This window comes from Mirounga angustirostris, unplaced genomic scaffold (genome assembly GCF_029215605.1).
Source record: "Mirounga angustirostris isolate CCGP_5_RB_7025 unplaced genomic scaffold, mMirAng1.0.hap1 SCAF_13, whole genome shotgun sequence".
NCBI classification, from domain to species: Eukaryota; Metazoa; Chordata; class Mammalia; order Carnivora; family Phocidae; genus Mirounga; species Mirounga angustirostris.
The window spans coordinates 6,902,839-6,927,462 of record NW_026991721.1 but is presented as its reverse complement, the minus strand read 5'-3'; the positions used below and the strand labels follow the sequence as shown (position 1 = coordinate 6,927,462).

The 24,624-nt window shown below is 46.5% G+C and overlaps 2 long non-coding RNA genes across 2 annotated transcripts; both read left to right on the top strand.

Moving 5' to 3' along the window:
- Positions 1-3,942: 3,942 nt before the first annotated feature.
- LOC123856966 (uncharacterized) lies at positions 3,943-9,540 on the top strand. The gene is made up of 2 exons (XR_008507430.2): positions 3,943-4,061; positions 4,573-9,540. It is a non-coding gene; the product is annotated as an uncharacterized LOC123856966 (long non-coding RNA).
- Positions 9,541-15,215: 5,675 nt separating this feature from the next.
- LOC135362283 (uncharacterized) lies at positions 15,216-23,895 on the top strand. Its single transcript, XR_010406796.1, has 3 exons — positions 15,216-17,398; positions 18,048-18,273; positions 18,831-23,895. It is a non-coding gene; the product is annotated as an uncharacterized LOC135362283 (long non-coding RNA).
- The last annotated feature ends 729 nt before the right edge of the window (positions 23,896-24,624 follow it).

The window sequence follows — 24,624 nt, the reverse complement described above, 5'->3', positions numbered from 1 at the left end:
CAGCTCCCCTAGAAAGCCATGTTCTGCCCTTTCTTTTCATACTGTCCTCCAACAGCCCGTGGTGCTACAGCTGGGCCTCCATTGCCAGGCCTTCCAGAAAGATCCACAAACAGACTGCAGGGCCCAGTGCCAAGGACATTATGTGGTGACTAAACTAAAGAAGGGAACTAGCAGCAGGGAGCTCACGGGCTGGGGGTCGGGGAACGGTTCTTCCAGGATACCTTCTCCTTTGTTCCCCCCAGAAAGAGCATTCTATCTCACACAGAATCTTCTACATCTTCGAGGAGGGTACAGTGGGAAGATGGATGCTTCTCTCAGGAAGACAGCAGGAGAACGTTTCCCTTACTTTTCTGCCTTGGCATGTTCAGGGCCTGAGAGGGAGAAGCCCTAGGCTTCCTCTTCTGACAGCCTTCTGGGGAAGGCCAATGATACGGCTGCCTGTAGTTTTGCTTACTTGTTTTTGCTGGAATTGCCCTCAGCTCTCTGCAAGGTTATAATAGTGTGTCTGGTGGGTGTCAGGGGTTGATGTCAGACCTTCTCCACCATACGTTTTTAGCTGTTCAAAATCCCCTAGAAAACAATGATCTCTCTTCCCTGTGATGGAGCTCTGAGCTGTGTCACCTCTGTGGGATTTCCCGGCTGCTGGAGCTGGCCCCTCCGAGACAGGGAGCCAAACGTTTGCACCATTACTGTTCCAGGGATCAGCTCTGGGGAGGTGGGCAGGCAACCGGAGGGGGCTGGGAACTGCAAATTCCTAGAGTCCTTAGAAAAGAAAAAGCTGTTTTTTTTGGACTCCCTTGCCTTTTCTTTTTGATCTGCATTTCCAGAACAGTCTTGGGTAATGCAGTATTGGATAAAAATCACAGAATTAGATAAAATCAAACAAAAGAGGTGTAGCTGGAGTCTCACCCAGACTGAACTCTGGACTCCAGACCCAGAAATGAAGGCCACCGATGGCTCCTCTTTTTTTTTTTTTTTTTTAAAGATTTTATTTATTTATTTGAGAGAGAGAGAATGAGAGAGAGCAAGTACATGAGAGGGGGGAGGGTCAGAGGGAGAAGCAGACTCCCTGCCGAGCAGGGAGCCCGATGCGGGACTCAATCCAGGGACTCCAGGATCATGACCTGAGCCGAAGGCAGTCGCTTAACCAACTGAGCCACCCAGGCGCCCCCACCGATGGCTCCTCTTGAGTAAACCTGACTGGCCTTGCTTAAAAGGGGAGGAAGCGGAGTGGCTTCTGGCATTCTCTGGAGGTTTGCGGCCTGACGTTTGCCTGGAGCAACAGGCCCAGAGGCCTGACCCTAAATTGTTGCTGCTTTTGTCCTTTTATTGCCCCGCCAGGAGGCCTCCAGTTTTTCCGGCTCCCTTCCCACCTTTGTTTACTGCCTTTTATGGAATTAGCATCATCACTCCTTTCATCTAATCTCCTCGTTTTACACAGAAGGACACTGCCAGTGAGAAGTGATTTGGGTTAGTGCCCGAGGTCACACGGGTGTTTGTCCGTGGAGCGACTGCCGCAAACAGACCAAAGTCCACCTATTTTTAGCCAAGACTTTTATGGGGGAAGGGGCATGAAACCACTCGCTAAAATGGAGTTGCTCTCTTATATTTGAGTCATTGGGTCCAGATGAAGGCTAGGCTTCAGATGGAGGTGGTGCAGGATGTGGCAGCATCAGTGGGGAGAGCCGTGGCCATCAGACATTCTGATTACAAGGAACAGGGATGCAGCCAGAGAAGAGGTGCCTTGAAAAAACACAGTTTTATGTTAAAGGGATCCTCAGGGAGTTGAGAAAAGGGCACATAATCAAATGTATTATTAATATCTTCACCAAGGAACATGGTGATTTGGGGCCAACTTGTTTAAGTAAACGTTTCCAGAGAAGAAGGGACTCACTATATAAAAAGGAGGAAGGAATGAGGATGTTTTGGAGACAGCAAAGCTCTCTTTGTCAAACAAAAGCTAGGAGAGGCGAAGTCAGTAAATGTTTGGGCCTGTAACAGGGGTTAGCATCCATAATCTCATTCACTTACTAACCGGTAAAAGAAACTTTCTCTCTGGCCTTGCTTGGCAAGTCCTCTCTTTCTGCACAACAGATTCCTGAGTGCTGACCTTCACTCAAATCTCTCTTTCTTTCCCCAAACCCATGGAGAATTAACCAAATAACACACAGCCATTTTAATAGTATGAGGAAACTGCTATAATCTGTAAAGAGAACGGAAACGACTAGATTTGCAACACTGAGTTGCATAAAGCACTTCGAAGCTCTTCATCTCAGGAGCTCCAGAGTGGGAGAGAGAGCACGGATGGCACAGGACGTCCCGAGTCCTTCCCCAGCCCCGGAGAAAACCGCAGTAGAGGCTGAGGCTGACAGACGCCCCGGCGAGGGCATGGCGGGGCGCGGCGGAGGGGAGGAGGAGGGGAGGGGGAAGGGAAGCAGCTCGAGGTCAACTTCTGGGATTCAAGAATAGATTTTGGTACTAATTAGCTGTGTCTGATTTTAGGCAGATCATAAACTCCCCAGGCTCCCAGCTCCCCGTTTGTAAAATGAGGTGACCCAACTCAGTTTTCCTCCTTGCAGCGCTAAAATCCCACTAAAAAATTTCCAATCCAGAGCAAACATCAAGCCTGTGTCTGAAGGGAACCATCTGCATCTCGGTAATATTTCGCCCTTAAAGGCAAAGTGGGGGAAGAACATGAAACTCCACCAGCTTTGGCAGAGTCGTGCGGGCGAGCGAAGGTGGGGAGGTCAGTACCTGCTCCCGGACGCCAAAGGGGTTTTGAAAACAGAGAATGTCAAGTTTCTACAATTCCCATGTCACTGGTCAGATGCCACACTGTCGTGTCATTGAACACCGTCTTTCCCTCTCCGAATTCACTGCCTAGAGACCTGCCACTTTGTAGCTTCCACAATGAAGCCCCTGGAGTGAGAGAGGACGGGTGTCAGCACCCAGTCGTGGGTTCCAGGCTTTAAACCACGGTGTCCCGCAGCTCCTGTCTCTGCTTTAGTTTCTTTTCCAAAAAGTGACGCAGCTGCTAGGCCAGTCTCGGAGACCCTCTTCCACCTCGCGCATCCTAGACTAGTAAGACCTGGTGGCATGCCAACACCCGAAATGCGTTGCAATAAAGAAACAGCATTTGACAATTACAAGGGTATCCTGTGCGAACTTTCAATTCACGGACGACTTTGATACAACATGGAGGAATGACAAAGCACAGGAAAGGGGAAGAGAAGGCAGACCTGGGCTGTGAATGGGAGAGAGGGCGGGGGTGAGGGCAGCAGCCCGAGTGTGGTGAAAGGGCGGAGGGGCGGCCGCGTAGCCCCGGGGCCCAAACCCAGCTGCCCCATCCCCCGCGACGCCACTCTCTGGCGCAGGCCCAGGGTCTGGGGGCGGGGCGCGCATGCGCACTGGCGCGTTGCGCCAACCGCCTCCCCTCCCGGAGGCGGCTAGGACCGGCTGGATCCGGTTAGAGCCAGCGGTGCCCGGCCGCGAGCCGGCGCCTCACAAAGGGAGGCGGCGGCTCACGGCCCGCGTATCCCTACGCCGGGCGGGTGTGGGATACGCTCTGGTGCCGCACCCTTCCCCCAGCCTTTGTCCCCGTCCTGCACCTACGGGCTTTTCGGGCCTCCGGACAAGCCGCTCCCCGCAGTCTTCTCGGCCCCGGCAGCCCGAGGGTTCTGGACGCGGAGCGGAGCTTGGCCGGGTGGAGCCGGCATGGACGCGTCCCCTCCCCCATCCCACCTCGCCCGGTTCTCCGTGCAGTCGCCTTAGGCGCGTGGAAACCCCTGTTCGGGAAGCCCCCGGCGCCATTGTTCCCAAATTCTCCTGCTTCGCCCGGGAGTCAGATTCCCCCTTTGCCGCCCCGGGAAAGGAGGTTTTTCTCAGAATTCTTGTCACGCGGTGCTTAGTCAGCTTTCCCTTTAGTTGGGAAACTCCAGGGGGTGCTTTGGAAGCAAAACTGCTCAAACTACAGAAAGGAACGGCTTTGGATTTGGAGAAGAGCTTTTGTTTCCCTTGCAACTCTAGTTTAAAAAACTTGGGGAGTGGAGCCAAGCCAGCCTGTAAGCACGAACTTAGAAAAGCAAGCCCATAAGCAGAGTTTTCACGAATATTTGAAAAAAACGTCCCCAGACTGGCTGCCCAAGGTCGTTGTGTCTTTAGGGGCAAAACCTTTGGCGTTTGGGGATCGAAGAGGACACTTAAACTTGGTTTTCACAGCAGATTTGGATTTTGAGAGCTTTAACGGGAAGCTTGGAAGGTTAGAAACGGCTCACGTTTGGAAGGAACAAGAAGTAGGCATGATATTAAAAAAGCAACCCAAAACGTGGGGGTCTAGCTAGTATTTCGTAATTGCAAAGACGGGAACGTTAAGCATGTCAAGTAACTAACACAAGTCCCCCCGGCTGCGTCGTCAGATCTTAGCAAGCCCCCCCCCCCCCCGTTGGCTCGCCAGCTCTGATGCAGGAGACCGCTGTACAGTGTGGCTCCTTGAGACATTTTCTAGAAGTGGATTTCCACATTTAGTAGATTCTTAAGCAGATAACCCGAACGTTCGTGCTTCTCCAATCTCAGGATAACCGGAACATGTCCAGTATAACCGGAGAACCAACTCGCACGACCTGAGGCGGTTTGGGGGGACAAACTGACAACTTTGCCTAAGATGGCTGCGGCCTATTTACCAGGCTGATGCTCGGTTATGTAACAGAAATGAAGGCCGTCAGCAAACCCATTTTAACCTTCCTTCAAAAAGCACTAAATAGTACCTACTGTACTCCCGAGAAGACATGAAAGGTATTTAAAAAGCTACTAAAAAATTCCCAAGTAATGGCCCTGAGTTCAGGGGAGTAGTTTGCTCTACTTAAATGTGATTTTGTTTTTGCCTAAATCTTCAGCTCAAGTCTACTTGCTAGTAAGTTTTGGATATTTCTGGGTACACAGTCGATAATTAAGTTGCCTGCACTGTCACGAAAAATCTAGAAAGTCTTGGCAAGCTTGGTTCTATTTTTAACCCGTCCGAGGGACTATTTTTGCTTCCCTCACAAAGGCGGCGGAGGGTTATTGAGGCCGCGGTGTGCTTCGGCTTTCGGCTATAAATACGCCTCTCCGGGGGCTCTGCGGCAGGCTTTCAGGCAGCGAGCGCAGAGACGGCTGGGGAGGCAGGAGGCCCTGCTTGAGGAGACGCAGATAAGTTTTTCTCTTTAAAAAGAAACCTAGGAATGAATACAGTTCTTTAGGAAGTGTAAATAGTGCTAAAACTTAATGAATTGCATAGCATTAAATTATTATAGTAATCTTAAAAAGAACTTAAAGGGAAAATAATGAAGACCTTAAAGAGTAGCTTAAGAAAGAAAAAGCTTTTTCTAGAACCAGACGGAGGCTAGGAGGTGAAACTTCTTAATGGAGTAGAGAAAACCTAGTTTTTAAAGAAATTGCTTAAAAGGACGGCAAAGTCCGGGATTCAAAAAATCCGTAAATCGAAGGGCAGCCATTTAGGTTGACGTTAAAATGTAAATGACCTAAATAGAGCTTAAGTGTCTTTTTTTAAAAAAGCAAGTTGTAGGTGACTTTTGTCTTTTAAAAAGATCAACTTTAAGGTGATTTAAGAGCCCTTCAAATTAATGGCGCAGTGATGATTGCATCATTTGCAACCTAGATCTTAAAGTAGGACTTCCTAAAAGCTGACAAATAACTAGGAGTGGTAGGATGAAAATTTGGAGAGATTAGAAAAGAAGTGGAGAACTCAGAAGACAGAAGTACAGGAAGGTGAAGACTTAAAGACAAGTACAGGAAGGTGAAGAAAAGATTTAGAGAAGATAGGAAAATTGGAAGAAAAATTACACGCCTTTTAGAAGACAGAAAAATACTATAAACCCTTGAAGGCAGGAAGCAGAAGAAAAGATAGAGAAACTAGAAAAACAAGGCAACTAAGGTCTCATATACAAGTTGAGAAAGCCAGAAGTTGGAAACGAGGTGGAAAATGCGGGCAGGGCAAGTATTTCAGGTAGAAAATGGAAAACAAGCTAGGACAACTATTGAATACAAGCGCACAAGATAGACCTCAAAAAAGAAGATAGGAAAGTCTAAGCCAAAAAATTGGATAAAGTACAAGAAAAGAAAAGCTAAGGAGGAAACTAATTTTTAAATTCTTAGTGGAATTTCTCCTGAAAGCCCATGAATTTAAATTCTGGTGGTACAGAAGCTAGAGTTGAGAAGATGAGGGTGTTAAAACTACTGTAGCCCGGGACCAACTTAGAAGAATTAACCCGGAGCTAGAAGGGAAAGTTGAAAATCCGTTGTACAACTTTTGCTGCTAAAAGGACTGAAGTTACTTAAGAACCCAGGTAGAATATTTCTGGAGAGTTAAAAATGTGAGTTTAAATACAGTAGCTTTTAGTGTCTTGGAGAATTTAAAGAACTTCTCATAACAAGTAATTCAAGATCAAGAATTAACTACCACCTTAACGTTTTCACTTTGGACTCTGAGCTAAGCTTTTTTAAATCCTGAGGACTAGCGTTAATTGGCAGCTGACCCAGGTACTACGCAGAAGTGGATTCAGTGAATCTAGGAAGACAGGAGCCGCAGACAGGATTCCAGGAGCCAGTGTCGTGAAGCTAGGACTGAGGAGCGAGCTGCAGCAGTTCGTGGTGAAGATAGGAAGGAGAGCGAAGTCCGGGAGCCAGTGCGGTTTGGTGAAGGAAGGAAGCTAGGAAGAAGGAAGGAGCCCTAACGATTTGGAGGTGAAGCTAGGAGAGGATTCCAGGAAGCAGGAGCCCGTGCGATGTGGTGATGAAGCCAGCGAGCGGCTGGGCTTGGCGACCACGCGAGGCGGCGAGCAGGCGGTGAGGAGGATAGATAGAGGATCCTAGAGCAGCGTCCCGGTGCGAGGCCGCAGGGAGAGCGAGTGTGCGGGAAAACCCCGCGAGGTCGGCTAACGTGCTTTTGTAACTGCAGTATGGTAACGTTTTACTTGCCTTTCTCCTGGTATCGGGGGCGTTGAGTACTTAAGCGCTGAGGGATTTACGGGGTGTAGGCCGATTTCCGGGTGTTGCAGGTTTCTCTCTTTCAGGCTTGTTTTCTCCTCTTGTCTGAAGCTTTTGAGGGCAGACTTCCAAGGCCCGGAGGAATGGTAGATGGCAAGTTTTTTTGTTTTTAACCAATTGGAGGGAAACCAAATGAATTTGTTAGAACAGCCTTGAGACCAGTTTTATAAGTTCTTATTTTTAGTTGGGGATAATGAAGCCTTTCAGTTTTGTGAATAGATGACCTATTTTTCTTCCCTTACCCCTATTAAAGTTTATACTGAATGTGGAGTTGGGTGTGTAGCGGGGGGGGGGGGGGTTTGGGATGGGGGGCAAAATATGTTTTAAGTTTTTTTCCCCTTAGGTCTGTCTAGAGTCCCAAAGGCAAATGACTCAAGGTAACAGAAAAAAAGAAAATCCAGTATCAGGATAATCAGAGCACCACAGGTTTACAGTTTCTAGAAATAGAGCACGAGCAGCCCTCACTTTACAGTTCTGTGGCGGAGCTGTCCATTGGAGAATGGCTGGTAGTTCTCTTTTTTCCACCCCTTTATCAAATTCTTAATACATAATCCTTTAAATTCATTATATTTACTTACTGTTTTGGGGTGGCCTTACCAGGGAAGAGGGTGGGGGAGAAAATTTTCTTTCTAAGATTTTCCACAGATGCTATAGTACTATTGACAAACTGGGTTAGAGAAGGATTGTACTGCTACGCTGTTGGCACGAACACCTTCAGGGATTGGAGCTGCTTTTTTCCTTGGAAGCGTATTCCCAGTTGAAGCTGAAATGGTACAGCACAGTGCAGCTTTGGTTCATGTTCAATCTTCTCAGGAGCACTCAGAAGAGCTTGACTAGGCCAAATGTTGAAGTTACGTTTACGTTTTCAAGTAATGTGACCTTTAACTTTTATTAAAGGGGAGGGGCAAAGTTTGGCAGTTGGCCTTAGCGTGTTAATGGTTGGGATTTGGGAGGGCTGGGGTTAGGTAATTGTTTAGTTTATGATTTCAGATAACTCATGCCAGAGAACTTAAGTACTTAGGATGGAAAAACTAAAGAAATCTCAACTTCCAAGTTGGCAAGTAACTCCCAATCCTCTAGTTTTTGTTTTCCCCCAGTTTTTGAATTGGGCAGCTGGGGAAGTTCATGAAGATCCACTGGATTCAGCGTGTAGGGCCTGGGGAAGGAAAGTATAGGACTGGGGGTTGGTCTAGCCCGTTGGCTGACTTAGATAATAATACCTTGGGAATTTTTTTTTTAAATGGCTAAAGTTGTTTGGATATGGTAGTGTGTGGTTCTCTTTTGGAATTTTTTTCAGGTGATTTAATATAACTTAATACTACTATAGGAGCTTCAGAGCAAAGGAAGTGGCTTAATGATCCTGAAGGGATTTCTTCTGATGGTAGCTTTTATATTATCAAGTAAGATTCTATTTTCAGTTGTGTATAAGCAAGTTTTTTTTAGTGTAGGAAAAGTATTTTGCCTTTGTATGACTGCAAACAAGATGTTAAGGTATGCTTCAAAATTACTGTAAATTGTGTATTTTAATCATTTCTGATAAAAAGAGGGTGGGGTTTTGTGGATGAGGGAGGGGAAACCTTTTTTTTTCTGTAGCCTTTTTTCAGATAACAACTTCTGAGTCATAACCAGCCTGGCAATATGATGGCCTAGATGGAGAGGGAACAGCTCCTTGGTGAATGATAAGTAAAGGCAGAAAAGATTATATTTCATATCTCCATGGGGGAAAAAGCATAACCCTGAGATCCTTACTACTGATGAACGCGTTGTCTGCATATGCAAAAAAAAAAAATTAAGCAAATGAAACTACCAATTTAAAGTTAATGGAAAAAAAAGAAAAATAAAGATAATGGAATCTACCATTTTAAAAGTTATGGCCTATCAAGCTATACCCACCAAAAAAAGAATTGATGAGAAATAATATAATGAATTGATGAGCAATACGACGAAGATCAAATGTCCATCTCAAAATACTGCTTTTACAAAAGCAGAATAAAAAATGAAATGAAAATGATAATACCAACATTAATCCTGGAATAAAAGAAGCTGAAATAATTCAGAGTGGGATCAAGTGGATTAAGAGGAGGCTGTGCTGTTTGCCAATCTTTCGTTTGCCTCAGACAGGTTTCTCTTCATTATCAGAAGAGTTGCTTCATTTCATCTGGGAGCAGAAAACAGCAGGCAGCTGTTAACAGATAAGTTGAACTTGAATATGCAGTATTGCATGTTAGGGCTAAGTGCTTATTTTTAATAAAAGCTGTGGAGGTCTTAAGTATTGAACATGGCTGTTTGTCCTGATCCCTTTCCTAAGGGATTCTAGGATTGTGAGGGATTTTCCTATCTAGCCTTTAAAAGTACACAGGACTCGTACCTGTGGCTTGCATGATGGGATAGCATACCTCACTCAGGCCAAGTAATCTTTAAAAGCCTTGAAAGGTAGTACCTTAATCGTAAGACAGTATTTATAAAACTAAGAATTGGTTGAGCATTGACTCTCTTAAATCCTCCAAAAGGATAGCCTATTGTGCTGTTAACAAAAATCTGATGTTAATCTTGATAAAACTTAAATGTGTTGTGATGTATACGTTGTGCAGAAAACATTAAATCATGCAAAATAAAACATTTTAATAGAGAGAATGTATGCATTTAGAAAGCGGTCTCCTCATTTAAATAAAGTATTGTTTGTTTGTAGTTAGTGTTGGGCAATCTTGGGGGGATTCTTCTCTAATCTTTCAGAAACTTTGTCTGCGAACACTTTAACGGACAAGATCAGGAATTGAGCGGAAGAACGAATTTAACTTTAAGGCAGGAAAAATACTTTATCCTTCGTAAAGTGATGAGCATTTAATAATTCCAGGCACATGGCAATAGAGGCCCTCTAAATAAGGAATAAATACCTCTTAGACAGGTGGGAGATTATGATCAGAATAACAGGTAACTGCACCTACACTATTCCCAGAAAGTTAGGGGTCTATAAATTGACAGTGGTAGAGTAATAAAATACTTACTGTCCACATTTCCAGAGTTTGCATGTTAAACTTTAAATGCTAACAGTCCTCTCCTCTGGTGTTAGCCAGTGTTTACACAACTGGCCTTTCCTATAGGTACTTGGTGGGGGGCATGTGGGTTTTTAAAGAATTTTCCTTTGCAGAGGCTTCATTTCACATCCTTCATGAAGCTGTTCAGGATTTTGACTTGCATATAAGCGCGTGGCTCTGCCTTCTGTTCTAGTGAGTGTGTGAGACCTTGCAGTGTATCAGCATAAATACTCAAGTAAAGTTTTCCCCCTGATTTTGGAGGGAAGGGAGGAGGGGGTGGGGCTTACTTGTTTTAGCTTTTTTTTTACAGACCACACAGAGAATGCAGTTGTCTTGACCTCAGGTCTGTCTGTTCTGTTGGCAAGTAATGCAGTACTGTTCTGATCTGCTGCTATTAGAATGCATTGTGAAACGACTGGAGTATGATTAAAAGTTGTGTTCCCCCAATGCTTGGAGTAGTGATTGTTGAAGGAAAATCCAGCTGAGTGATAAAGGCTGAGTGTTGAGGAAATTTCTGCAGCTTTAAGCATTCGTGTTTGTGATTGAAGCCAAGTACCTTTTGCTGTGCTTCTTTAGGTAAAATGCTTTTTGTTCACTTCTCGTAGGGGGGTGGGGGGGGGCACTGAAGCCTTTAGTCTTTTCCAGATGCAACCTTAAAATCAGTGACAAGAAATAAATTCCAAACAAGCAACAGTCTTCAAGAAATTGGCAAGTGGAAATGTTTACCAGTTCAGTGGTCTTAGTGCATTGTCTTTGTGTGGGTTTCTCTCTCCCCTCCCTTGGTCTTAATTCTTATATGCAGGAACATTCAAAACAGCAGACGTATGCGAAGGGCCAGAGAAGCCAGACCAGTAAGGAAAAAAATAGCTTGTTTACTTTAAATAAACAGTCCATTTTAAATGTGGGGATTGGGAACCACTAGTTCTTTCAGATGGTATTCTTCAGACTATAGAAGGAGCTTCCAGTTGAATTCACCAGTGGACAAAATGAGGACAACAGGTGAACAAGCTTTTTTATATATTTACATACCAAGTCAGATCCATTATGAATAATCTAGTGTTAAATAGACTTTTCAGCTTTATGCTGGAATAAATAGCATGTGAGCAAGCTGTTTGTTGGCCTGGGGGTGGAGGGGTGAGGTGGGCGCTAAGCCTTTTTTTAAGATTTTTCAGGTACCCCTCCCTAAAGGCACCGAAGGCTTAAAGTAGGACAACCACGGAGCCTTCCTGTGGCAAGAGAGACAACAAAGCGCTATTATACTAAGGTCAATAAAAATGGTGTCGGCCTCATAACCCCATCTTCTGCTAGAAATGAGGACTTGCCTCAACACCCTTGGCACTGAGGCTCTCTTCGGGGAATGGAGCATCTAAAGGAGTGTTTTTGAGTACCTTCTATATCCCTGGGCTTGTCCTGTCCTGGCATTTTTAATTACGCTGCTTTTATAGCAGCTCTTCAAAAAGCCCAAACCTCCAGTGATGGTTGAAGGGGAGGGAAATGGGGAAAGCGGGCAACCACTTTTCCCTAGCTTTTCCAGAAACCTGTTAAAAAGCAAGGTCTCCCCACAAGTGACTTCTCTGCCACATCGCCACTGCCTGCTTTTGGCCTAGCGCAGACCCTTCACCCCTCACCTCGATGCTGCCAGTAGCTTGGATCCTTGAGGGCATGATCCGTAATCGGTTTCAAGGTAACTGGTGCTGAGGTCTTCTTTCTGGTGGGTTGCAGTACTAGAAAAGGCCATTAATTTGCCTGCAAATGGTTAATAATGTTAAAACCACAACTAAAAGCTCTATGATGTTTAAATATGTAACACCCTTATCCCATGATTAAAACACACTTAAGCCAGTGAATGGAGAAATAACGTTTGAGGCTGTAATGTTGGGTGGGAAAATACACCTTACAAACTGAAGAAGATAGGAAATTTTAGTCTCGAGGACTGTTGGGGTGGGATTGCAAAAATTCTCTGCTAAGACTTTTTCAGGTGAACATAACAGACTTGGCCAAGCTAGCATCTTAGCTGAAGCAGATTCTCCAGTGTTCTTCAGTAGGGTTGTAAAGGTTTTTCTTTTCCTGAGAAAACAAAAGTTTTGTTTTCTCAGGTTTTGCTTTTTGGCCTTTTGCTAGCTTAAAAAAAAAAGCAAAAGATGCTGGTGGTTGGCACTCCTGGTTTCCAGGACAGGGTTCAAATCCCTGCGGCGTCTTTGCTTGACTGTAAATTGTCTTCAGCCTCTTTCCATTTTCTTCTCTTCAGGAGCTGGGCTTTGGGGTTTGGGGGAGGTGGAAAAGAACTTTGTTGAATTTGTCAGCAACCTAAATCCATATTTATGTGGGAACCTAATCTCTCATTTTCAGGTAGTCCCCATGCATCTATAATGTTTAGAGAAGCCTTTCTGTAGAAAACTTAAAATTTCATATTAATAAAAATAAAATTGAAAAGCTCTTCATTGGTGTGATTCTTTTGTGTATAAACCAAACTTCTGTCCATGAGCAGTTAATGGAAGATGATGGGGTGTTTTGTTGGGGGGTTTCTCCACCTTGATGCTGGTTACCTTGATGCTGGTTACCATGATAACAGCAAGATCTTCAGTTAGTGGGAGGGACTTGGAAGGTGGTGCAGCATCAGCAACCTAAAGGACCCAGTAACTTGCCCTAACCTGGGTATAAACAGCTGGGGGACAGAGGAGGAGAACATTGCTTCTGTGAAAAAGCTCTTGCAGGCCTAGGGGCACTTTGTGCTAATAAAGCAAGCTGTGTGGTGGTCTCTGTGAAGTCTTAGGTTACTCCTGATGATCACCTCTAATCCATTCCCAGTTCCCAAAACAAGCTGGTCCTGTGGTCCCCTGTTCTGTGGAATGGTCTGGATAGCACGTGATCCTCATTTGCAACTAAAATGTTGAAATCTGCATTTGTACGCGCATAGCGCACACACTGGCCCCCGATGAAATACTCTCCGGTCCTACCCTGGCTGCTAAGTCCCTGAGGCGTCCCTGCTTCTACTCCCAACTGACCCTATTGCCTGAAGGGGTGGGAGAGGCTCATTCCATCCAGTTAGATCTAGGAGGGGTGGGGGCCCAGGTTCTAAAGAAGATGCACCCAGCAGAGGCCTCTCACCCTGGGTCACCCGATGGCCACACTTCGCCCAGTGCAGGGGCCTCAGTGAACAGAACTCCATTACTGTACTCAAAACTCCGAGGAATGTGTTACTGGAGAAGCAAGAAGCAGGCTTTCGGTCACTTTGCCAAGGCAGCAGGGCTGGGATTTGATCCCTGGTCAGTCTCCCAACACTTCAACTCTGTTGCTGTTTCTTCAGCACATGAACATCTGACATGAAACCATAGTCCAGATAGGTCAGCGGCAGGCAGCCCCCAACCTACGCAGCATTGTGCAGGCAGAGTGACTTTCTTCCTTGTGATCTAATATAGGCAGGGCATAGGGAGAGGCTGAGCCATGGTCCCCTGAGCCTGATTAAGTGCCTATTCTGAATTGCTGTCTTAATGTCTTTTGGACAAAGGTCTGGTGTTTTTCCAGAGTTGAAAGTCTCCCTGGAAGCACAAGACTTCATTGGAGAGCAAAGTAGTAAAGAGAGGAAGGCCTCGCATGTATCTGCTAGGGGTTACAGCGTTCCTGGTGCTGAGCAGGTTTTATTTTTATTATTTAAAATATTTTATTTATATATTTGAGAGAGAGCAAGAGAGGGGACACAAGCAGGGGGAGCGGGAGAGGGAGAAGCAGGCTTCCCGCCGAGCAGGGAGCCCGAAGTGGGACAGGACTCCAGGCCCTGGGATCATGACCTAAGCCCAAGGCAGACGCCCAAGGACTGAGCCACCCAGGTGCCCCTGCTCCCCAAGGACTGAGCCACCCAGGTGCCCCGAGCAGGTTTTAAATTAGCAGGATTGGAAATGCAAAGACCAGACACAGTCAGCGACAGGAAGGTAGAAAAGCAGCCTGGAAGCCACTTCTTACCCTCTGAGCACAAAAAGGGAATACAGAGGAGGCCAACATGAAGTTCCCACAAAGATTATGTCCAAGTTGAGGGGCTGGGTCATGATAACAGACAAACCACAGGCAATATTTATATACCCCTCCAGTTGTACAAAGGGCTCTCATACCAGTGGTTTTGGATTTCATCCTGATAATCCTAGTAGTGGCTAAAACACACCTGAATTCAAGTGGTAGCCCCCATTTCTCAGCCTCACAAGCTTCCCCTCAGGCCTCCCTCCCAGGCCCTGTGCTAGTTGGTAGGACCCAGGCAGCAGATTTCTGACTTCAGTATAGCGGTGACAGGACAGCCAGAGCACTTGAGGGGGTAGGCCCGAGGTGGGGGGCGGGGACAGGGTGTGCCGACCAAGGTGTGGGAGTGTCTCTCTGGGTTGTCGATTCAGAAGCCCAGAAAGTCTAGGAGATGTAGGTCAAATCCTGACTCCTGGCTCTGGCAGGTTGGCAAACTTGGGGTGTCACCTGCCCTCCCCAGGCCTTTGTTTTCCCACCAGTTAAATGGGGTTAATGCCATCTGCTTGCCTGCTGTGATAAGGAAGACACAGTAATGGAACTGGAAATGAGTGGGCTTTTGCTGCCATCTAGTGAATGAATGCAGCATTGCAGGCACTGTCCTTGGAATAGTTTGTGACGCCCTTGAGTATTTGTTCAACAAACATTTTTATTGCTGAGTAGTATTCCATTGTATGGGTATTTGAGTTATTACCACTTTCTTGAAAGTAGGAATAAAGCTATAAGCATTTGTGTACAAGTCTGTGTGGACATATGCTTTCCTTTTTCTTGGTATGTTGTATGATAGGTGTATACATTTTTTTTTTTTTTTAAGATTTTATTTATTTATTTGAGAGAGAGAGGGAGAGAGAGAAGGAGTGCGGGGAGGGGCAGAGGGAGAGGGAGAAGCAGACTCCCTGCTCAGCAGGGAGCCCCACACAGGGCTCGATCCCAGGACCCTGAGATCATGACCTGAGCTGAAGGCAGACGCTTAACTGACTGAGCCACCCAGGCGCCCCTCAATTGTACTTTTAAATTGCATTTTTCTATGGGGTGCCTGGGTGGCGCAGTCGGTTAAGTGACCGACTCTTGATTTCGGCTCAGCTCATGATCTCAGGGTTGTGCGATGGAGCCCCAGGTTGTGCTCCATGCTGGATGTGGAGTCTGCTTAAGATTCTCTCTCTCCCTCTCCCTCTGCCTGTCCCCCTGCCTTGTGCTCACGGGCACTAGCTCTCTCTCTCTCTCAAAATTGCATTTTTCTTTTTTTCTTTTTTTAAAGATTTTATTCATTTGAGAGAGATTGAGTACAAGCCAGGGAGAGAGGCAGAGGGAGAGGGAAAAGCAGACCCCTGCTGCAAAGAGAGCCCAACTTGGGGCTCGATCCCAGAACCCTGGGATCATGACCTGAGCCGAAGGCAGATGCCCAACCGACTGAGTGCCCCTAAATTGCATTTTTTTTAAAGATTTTATTTATTTATTTGACAGAGAGAGAGATAGCGAGAGCAGGAACACAAGCAGGGGGAGTGGGAGAGGGAGAAGCAGGCTCCCCGCTGAGCAGGGAGCCCAATGCGGGGCTCGATCCCAGGACCCTGGGATCATGACCTGAGCCGAAGGCAGACGCTTAATGACTGAGCCACCTAGGCGGCCTAAATTGCATTTTTCTAATGACATCTTTTCATGTGCTTACTTGCCATTTATATATCTTTTTTGGTTGTGTTTATTCCGTTTTTTTTTTTTTTTTTTTGCCAATGTAGTTATTGGGATGTTTATCTTTTTTATTGTTGAGTTGTAAGAGCTTTTACATATACTAGATACAAGTCCTTTGTCTATGTATGTTTTGAATATATTTTTCCCACTATGTGCTTTGCCTTTTCATTTTTTCTAACAGTCTTCAAAGAGTAGAAGTCTTAAATCTTACTTAAACCATTTATATACACAGTAACATGAAAGAATTTCAAAATAACTCTGTTGAGAGAGAAAAGCCAGGTTTTTTTTTTTTTTTTTTAAGATTTTATTTATTTATTTGAGAGAGTGAGCAAGCATGAGCTGGGTGAGAGGCAGAGGGAAAAGCAGGCTCTCCACAGAGCAGGGAGCCTGATGTGGGGCTGGAGCCCGGAATTGTGGGATCACGACCTGAGCTGAAGGCAGATGCTCAACTGACTGACCCACCCAGGCACCCCGAAAAGCCAGTTTTTAAAAAGTACATACAGTCCGGGGGCACCTGGATGGCTCAGTCGGTTGGGTGTCCGACTCTTGATTTTGTCTCGGGTCTTGAGGTGGTGGGATCGAGCCCGGCGTCAGGGTCCGCACACTCAGGATGAAGTCTGCTTGGGATTCTCTCCCTCTCCCTCTGCTCCTCCCCACACTTGTGCTCTCTAAACAAACAAACAAATAAATAAAATCTAAAAAATAAAAAGTACATGCAGTCTGGCTCCATTTATTTAAAATTCTCAAAAAAATGAAAACTAACCTGAAATAACAGCAGATTAGAAGTCGCCAAGGGGCACAAGGAAAACTTTTTAAAAAGATTTTATTTATTTATTTGACAGAGAGAGACAGAGTGAGAGCAGGAACACAAGTAGGGGGAGTGGGAGAGGGAGAAGCAGACTCCCCACTGGGACTCGATTCCAGGACCCTGGGATCATGATCTGAGCCGAAGGCAGACGCTTAACGACTGAGCCACCCAGGTGCCCCACAAGGAAAGCTTTTGGGTGACGTTGGCTTGATTTCGGTGTTGGTTTCATAGATGTGCACTGATGTCAAAACTCATCGAATTAGACACTTCAGATACTTTGTTGTACACCAGTAAAGCTGTCAAAGAAAGGATATGCACATACAAGGAAAAACACCTTTTGAACACCTTGCTGTGTTCTGCCCAAACACTAGGAAGATGGTGAAGATGCACAGGAAAATAATGGACCCTCTCCAGCAGCTCCAAGTCTTGACGCAGAGCGATTTAACGAAACGATGATCGTACGCCTCCATACAGCAGTGTGGAACTCCAGCTCCAGTCCCAATTCCTGCACCCACTGGCTGCGTGCACCTGGGAAAGTTATTTACCCCCTTTAAGCCTTGTTTTATTCTCCTGTCAAATGGCTATAATAATATCTTAGCCAGGATGCGGTCACAACGATCAGGCTAGGTATATCCCATATCCAGTGCACACCGGGCGGGGGTGGGGGGGACACAGACGCAGTGCCCTCATCCCCAAGGGTTCAGGGAGGGCTGGAGAGAGGCAGGGGCATGTGGCTGGAGCCGCAGAGAATGAATAGGAGTTTGTAGGATGGACAAGAGAAGAGTGACCTTCATCTGGAGAGAAGAACGTGGGCAGCTCAAAGGTAGGAAAATGCAGGGCACTGGAACCCAGGGTGGCTGGGGCCGGGGGCGGGGGGGAGGCTGGAAGCAGGGGAGAAGGAGAAGCTGGAGTGGCTGGCGGTTAAGGCCCTGGAACCCCAGAGAAGTTCGGGTTTTGCCCTGGAGAGCAGATGGTGGAACACGACTCTGGCCGCGATGTCAGTGAGGAAAGACTGGAGGTCTGGGGACCAGGGCGTTGAGGGAGTGAGACACTTAGTCTGGGACTGAGGGAGACCGTGGCTTTGAGGAAGGCCCCTGGTTTCTGGCTTCAGGCGTGTAGGGCACAGAGGTGCCGGCCGTGAGAGGGACAGAGCCAGGCAGGCGGGGAGGTTCTGGGGCAGGTGAAGACAAGGAGGCGAGTGTTGCTGGACGGTTGCGTCTGAGAGGCCCAGGGGGTGTCCGAGGGATGAGAGGGGAGGGGCGGGAGCTCAGAAATAGGCCTTGGGGGGATGGGCCAGCTACCAGGGACCCTCCCGACGGTGACGTCAGAGGGGGTGGGACACTTGAGGACCGCGGGCCGAGGGCCCGGCAGAGCTTTTTGGCTTCTCCGTGCAGTTCAGTAGGCGCTGCGTCCTCTTCCTCCTGCCTCTTGAAGGTAGCTTCGTGCATTTATTTATTTATTCACTCATTCAGCCAATACTGACCGAGCGCGAGCGAGGCACCGTCCTGGGCCTGGAGATCCTGAGATGAACCAGCCGTCAAGGTCTGTGCCCTCGAGGAGCTGGCACCCTGAGGGACGACCAGATGACAGAGACTGTTCCATGGTCACCGGCCCCCGGGCTCGGAATGGAGCCTTGGGAGGTGGGCACAGGCAGGACCGTCGGACCTCACTCTCTCCCACCGCCGGAAGCTTTGACAGGTGATGTGTCCCCCTTGGAGAGTCTCAAACCCGCATTTCAGCTCGGGGCTGGACACCTCCTCGTGGGTGCCCTCCTCCCCGCGCCAGGTGCCCTCCGCCTGCTCCATTTCTCCCCCTGGCATCTCATCACGGCTCCCGCGGGCCCATCCCGCCTCCTCTCTCTCACTCGCCTCCCCGGTCGGTCTCCTGCCCTGCTCACTGTGGGTGCTGCCACCAGGCTGCCCTCCCTGTCATCTTCCCTAGGCTATGGCTGCCAGGGTGTCTTCCAGACCCACCGGACTACCGAGACCCTCCTCTGCTCCCTGCTCGTCCACTGTCACTGACCCCGGCAGGGTTCCCATCCAGATTCTTCTGTGCCCTCCTCACCTGCCTCCATCCAGCCTCTGACACCCACATCCCTGCTTGACCCGCAGCTCCTTCCTTCCCCCTAAAAGAACCGCTTTCTCCCCACACACAGCCCCTCACTGTCCCATCTCTGGCCTTCCCTCATGCCTTCCCCCCTTTCTGGAATATTCTCTGCCCTGCTCATCTCCGTGTATAAATCCCACTCCTTCCAGGTCTAGCTCAGAGCTCCCGCAGTGATGAAGCCTTACCGGACTGCCCTCTGCCCTCGCTAAAGCTGCCCTCGTCTCTCATCCTCCTGCGTGTTCCCTGAGCCTCCCGGAGGCCTGTGTTCCGGTTTCCCATCCAAGCCCTGCCTTAGCACCGGTTACCCCACCAGACGGTCACATCCCACACTAGCCGGCTCCTTCGCTCGTAACAGTAACACACAGATTACTACTAGTCAGTAGCTGAGATCTGCAGCCAGGTACCCCGGCATACACACATACACACTCTCTGGGGCCCAGGCCGGTGACAGAGCAGACATGGGCCCATGCCATCTGCCCTGACTTGCACTTAGGAATGCTGGGTGCCCAGGAGTCAGGACAAGGGCCTCGTGGGCTGGAAGGAGGGTAGGCTTGCTGGAGGAGAAAGCATCTGAGTTAGGTCTTCGTGAAATGTTGGGGCTCACACACGCAGGGACAGATCACCCCAAGGGAGGGGCACAGCATGAGCCCAGAAGGCGATTGTCTGTGGGGTCACACCCTCAACTCCAGATGGTCCTCTGTCCCGAGCTGCTCCACGCCCCCACTGAGGTGTAGATCCCTCCAGCTCCCCGCCCTGCCTCCTTTCCCCAGCCTCCCCTACCTTCACCTTCTCTTGATTCCTTTGTCTCTCTTTCCACTGCTTTGAAACTCGCACTGTTTCTAATCTTTGATATCCCCTTGCATGTGGAAGCAGGGCACTGAAAAACACAGCTACCTGAGGGCTCTGTACCCTCGGCCCGAGCACAAGAACCTCAGCACATCCCTGTCTGCTACTGCTGAAGACCCAGGGCCACCTTGTTTTCCCATGTCCCGATGTGAGTGCTAATCACTGTCCTTTCTGCCTGACCCACTCTGGTCCCTTTCTCTGCTCACCATGGCTTTCTTGAATCCTGTTCCTTCCTTCTGGGCTCAAGGCCCTTCCTGGTAAGGCACATCTGAAAATCCTTCCAGCGAGAGTTTCTGAGGGGTCGATACTCGGAGCCTATGTGAGAAACACCTATTTTGCCCTCTGTTTTCATTGCCGTCTCTCCACCCCCCACACAGCTTCTGCACTGCCCACGCTCCCCGCACTGGACCTCCACAATCCTTCCTGACTGTGCTCTAGAAGATTCTGTTATTCCTTCTAGTCTTTTCCCGGGCTGCAGCCTGATGGATGTTTCTTTTTTCTTTTTTTAAATTTTTATTTATTTGACAGAGAGACAGTGAGAGAAGGAACACAAGCAGAGGGAGAGGGAGAGGGAGAAGCAGGCTCCCCACTGAGCAGGAAGCCCGATGTGGGGCTCGATCCCAGGACCCTGGGACCATGACTTGCGCCGAAGGCAGAGGCTTAACGACTGAGCCACCCACGTGCCCCTGAATTTATTTTTTAAAAAGATTTTATTTATTTATTTGAGAAAGCATGAAGAGGGGAAGGGACAGAGGGAGAAGCAGACTCTCCCCTGAGCAGGGAGCCCATGCAGGACTCTATCCCAGGACCCCGGGATCATGACCTGAGCCAAAGGCAAATGCTTAACTGACTGAGCCACCCAGGTGTCCTCTTCCATGTGAATTTAAAAACCAGCTTGTCAATTTATACAAAGAAGCTGGCTGGAATTTTTTTTTTTTCCTGGCTGGAATTCTGATAAGGATTGTGTTGATCTGTAAATACATTTGGGGGAATATTGCCGTCTTAATAATATTAGGTTTTCGATCCATCAGTGTGGGACGTTCCCATTGACTCAGATATTCTTCAGTGTCACTCAACAATGTTTTGGTAGTTTTCAGAGTATAAATTTTGTGCTTCTTTTCTCAAATCTATCCTCAAATATTATTTATTTATTTGACAGAGAGAGAACAGGAGAGCATAAGCAGGGGGCGCAGCAGAGGGAGAGGGAGAAGCAGGCCCTCCGCTGAGCAGGGAGCTAGACGTGGGGCTCGATCCCCGGACCCTGGGATCATGACCTGAGCCAAAGGCAGACGTTTAACCGACTGAGCCACCCAGGTGCCCCTTTATATTTTATTCTTTTGATGCTATTGTAAATGGAATTGTTTTCTTGATTTCCTTTTCAGATTGTTTATTGTTAGTTTATAGAAATACGATTTTTAAAATATTTATCTTGTATCTTGCAAGCTTGGTAGATGCCTTTATTAATTCTAATAGCTTTTGTGTGAATTCCTTAGGTTTTCTATATACAAGATCACGTCTTCTGCAAATAGAGTTTTCTTCTTCCTTTCCAATATAGATGCTTTTTATTTCTTCTTGCTAATTTCCCTGATCTGAACCTCCAGTACAATGTTGAATGAAGGTAGTGAAGTGGACATCCTTGTCTTGTTCCTGACCTTACAAAGAAAGTATTCAATCTTTCACCATTAAGTGTAATATTAGCTGTGGGTTTTTCATAGATGCCCTCATCAGGGGAAGTTGCATTCTATTCCTGTATTTTGAGAGTTTTTATTATAAAAGTGTATTGGATTTTGTCAAATGCTTTTTTTGCATTTATTGAGATAATCATGTGTTTATTTTATTAATATAATGTATTACATTAATACAATGTATTGATATTATATATTACATTAATTATCAGATGTTAAACCAACTTTGCATTCTTAAGATAAATCCTTTTTATATGTTCTATATATATAATTCTTTTTATATGTTGCTAGATTTGGCTTACTGATTTGGGGATTTTTGCATCCATATTCATAAGAGGTTTTAGTTTATAGTTTTCTTGTGAAAGTTTATAGTTTTTTTAAGATTTTATTTATTTAAGATTTTATTTATTTATTTGAGAGAGAGAGAATGAGGGATAGAGAACACGAGAGGGAAGAGGGTCAGAGGGAGAAGCAGACTCCCTGCTGAGCAGGGAGCCCGATGCGGGACTCGATCCCGGGACTCCAGGATCATGACCTGAGCCGAAGGCAGTCACTTAACCAACTGAGCCACCCAGGTGCCCCAAGATTTTATTTATTTATTTGACGGAGAGACACAGCGATAGAGGGAACACAAGCAGGGGAGTGGGAGAGGGAGAAGCAGGCTTCTCGCGGAACAGGGAGCCCGACGTGGGGCTCAATCCCAGGACCCCGGGATCACGACCTGAGCCGAAGGCAGATACTTAACGACTGAGCCACCCAGGCGCCCCTCTTAGTCTCTGTTTCATTTATTTCTACTCTCATCTTTATCATTTCCTTCATTCCACATACTTCAGGTTTAGTTTTCTCTTCTTTTTTCCAGTATTTTAAAGTGAAAGTTTAGGTTATTGATTTGAGCTCCTTCTTCTTTTTAATATAGGCATTTACAGCAACAAATTTCCTTCTAGGCACTGCTTTGGTTGCATCCCATAAGCTTTGGTATGCTATGTCTTCATTTTCATTCATCTCAAAATATTTTCTGATTTCCTTTTTTATTTTTTCCTTGACTTTGAAATATGGTTATTTAAGAGTGTGTTGTTTTTAATTTCCACAAATTCATTTCCCAAGTTTCTCACTATAATTGATTTCTAATTTCATTCAACTGTGTTCAGAGAACACACTTTCTATTATTTCTATACTTTTAAATTTATTGAGGCTTATTTTTTGGCTTGGCATGTGGTTCATCCTGAACACCATTCCATGTGTATTTGAGAAGAATTATATTCTGCTCTTTGGTCTCTTTCCCTTTCGAGGACTCTTGTAATTATACTGGGCCCACATGGATAATCTAGGATAATCTATTTTAAGCTTAGCTGATTAGTAAACTTAATTCTATCTCTAACCTTAGTTCCCCCTTTTTCATGTAATATTCACAGGTTTTGTGGATTAGGATATGGACATTTGGGGGTGGGGTGAGGTCATTATTCTGCTTACGACAACAGGGAAGAACCATGAGAAGCTTCTTTTTTGGGTATCATGTTTGCCAAAAGAAAAACACCTCCCTCCCCACATAACCATTTTGGGGGAAGGCTATGTAACTTTTTTTTACAGGCAAAGTAATGTGGAGGCAAAGTAACTTTTTTTTTTTTAAAGATTTTATTTATTTATTTGAGACAGAGAGAATGAGAGACAGAGAGCATGAGAGGGAGGAGGGTCAGAGGGAGAAGCAGACTCCCCGCCGAGCAGGGAGCCCGATGCGGGACTCGATCCCGGGACTCCAGGATCATGACCTGAGCCGAAGGCAGTCGCTTAACCAACTGAGCCACCCAGGCGCCCCTCAAAGTAACTTTTTTAAAAAAATATTTTATTTATTTATTTGACAGAGAGAGCACAAGCAGGCGGAGCGGCAGAGGGAGAGGGAGAAGCAGGCTCCCCGCTGAGCAAGGGAACAGATACAGGGCTCGATCCCAGGACCCCAGGATCATGACCTGAGCTGAAGGCAGACGCTCAACTGACTAAACCACCCAGGCGCCCCGAGGCAAAGTAACTTTTGCCTTAAAATTATTCTCATGGTTTTGCAGACATTGAAGTGTCTTCTTTAATTCTCAATATTTGAATTATTTTAATTGTAGATTTTACTTATTTATTTGAGAGAGAGAGAGTGAGCACAAGCATGGAGCACCGTGTGTTTTTAGGTTTCAAATGTGTGAAAAGAGGGAATGGCTTGGAGACCATTTTAGAGGGTGTTGAGACATTGGAATAAAGCAATCCGACCGTGATCAAAGCAGAGACCTGCCTTCGGTAGCTTCAATGACCCAAGAAGAGAAGTCCTAAATGCACCCTTAGAATTTGCACCCAGGTGCCCCAATTCTCAATATTTTAGACTTAGGACAAAGCTCAATTCAAATACTTTCTAAAATGAAATGTGGTTAACTGTCACATAAGACCCAACATTGTTTAACAGCAGCTTTTCTGTTTCATGACTTAAATATCATAAAATAAGTAGAAAGATCACAAATGACAGGTTCTCCATATGGTAAGCTGTCAAGAAATAAAGCATGAGGGCGCCTGGATGGCTCAGTCAGTTGAGCGTCTGACTCTTGGTCTCAGCTCAGGTCTTGATCTCAGGGTTGTGAGTTTGAACCCCGCATTGGGCTCCATGCTGGGCATGGGACCTACTTTAAAAAAAAAAACAAAAACAAAAGAAATAAAGCTTGGGGTGCCTGGGTGGCTCAGTTGGTTAAGCGATTGCCTTCGGCTCAGGTCATGGTCCCAGAGTCCCAGGATCAAGTCCCGCATCAGGCTCCCTGATCGGCAGGGAGCCTGCTTCTCCCTCTGACCCTCTCCCCTCTCATGCTGTTTCTCTCTCTCTCTCTCTCAAATTAAAAAAAAAAAAGAAAGAAAGAAAGCTTGGACCATTAGCAAGTAGCTCTTGAAACCTCCCAGTGGGTTGAACAACAAATATTTTCTCCTGAAGTCTTTGGGTCCCTCTTAGCTAAGCTTAAATTTTCTATTTTATTGAAGGGAAAGATACCACCTGCAGGCAAAAGACAGAGGAAGGACTTTCCAAAGCACGTACATAATTCATACATTTATTATGTATATACGTGTGTGTAAAGTATATGTGTATGCATACATACATATATAATTTCCTATTTATAAAAGTAATTCACACTCGGGGCACCTGGGTGGCTCAGATGGTTGGGCATCTGCCTTCGGCTCGGGTCATGGTTCCGGGGTCCTGGGATCGAGCCCCACATCGGGCTCCTGGCTCAGCGGGGAGCCTGCTTCTCCTTCTCCCTCTGCCTCTCTCCCTGCTCATGCTCTCTCTCTCTGTATCTCTGTGTCTCAAATGAATAAATAAAATCTTAAAAAAAAAAAGTAATTCACACTGATAAAAACTTCAAACATTACATCACAGAAATACTATGTTGAG